We start from the raw sequence: 960 nt of genomic DNA, 5'->3' as shown, positions 1-960 counted from the left end.
GGAGACGGTTGCGAATGGTCTTCGCCGATACCCCAGGAGCAACAGTGTCCCTAATTTGCTGGGAAGTGGCGGTGCGGTCCCCTACGGCACTGCGTAGGATCCTACGGTCTTGGCGTGCATCCGTGCGTCGCTGCGGTCCGGTCCCAGGTCGACGGGCACGTGCACCTTCCGCCGACCACTGGCGACAACATCGATGTACTGTGGAGACCTCACGCCCCACGTGTTGAGCAATTCGGCGGTACGTCCACCCGGCCTCCCGCATGCCCACTATACGCCCTCGCTCAAAGTCCGTCAACTGCACATACGGTTCACGTCCACGCTGTCGCGGCATGCTACCAGTGTTAAAGACTGCGATGGAGCTCCGTATGCCACGGCAAACTGGCTGACACTGACGGCAGCGGTGCACAAATGCTGCGCAGCTAGCGCCAATCGACGGCCAACACCGCGGTTCCTGGTGTGTCCGCTGTGCCGTGCGTGTGATCATTGCTTGTACAGCCCTCTCGCAGTGTCAGGAGCAAGTATGGTGGGTCTGACACACCGGTGTCAATGTGTTCTTTTTTCCATTTCCAGGAGTGTATTAAGATTAAAACAAGAAGTCCTGATTCGCTGCAACTCTTTTAGATATACTGGTTTGTGTTTTCAAAACAAAGCGCCCACTTTCCACTTTAGCTTCCACACCTAATATTTCTCAGTGGTAATGTTTACGTCCGTAAATATATGTTCGAGTTGCTAAAAAATAAAATTAAATGAATTTATCAAAACAATTCACAGTATCATTTTCACTTTTCAGCTTCTGAGGTACAGTTGATAATTTGAAAGGATGGGCGAGCAGCTGGATTACCTGGAGCCTATACTACTTTCGCCGGCCGGAGTGGCCGAGCGGTTCTAGTCGCTACAGTCTGGAACCGCGCGGCCGCTACGGTCACAGGTTCGAATCCTGCCTCGGGCGTGGATGTGTGT

This window comes from Schistocerca cancellata, chromosome 3, assembly GCF_023864275.1.
Source record: "Schistocerca cancellata isolate TAMUIC-IGC-003103 chromosome 3, iqSchCanc2.1, whole genome shotgun sequence".
NCBI classification, from domain to species: Eukaryota; Metazoa; Arthropoda; class Insecta; order Orthoptera; family Acrididae; genus Schistocerca; species Schistocerca cancellata.
Note: the sequence above shows the minus strand (reverse complement) of the source record.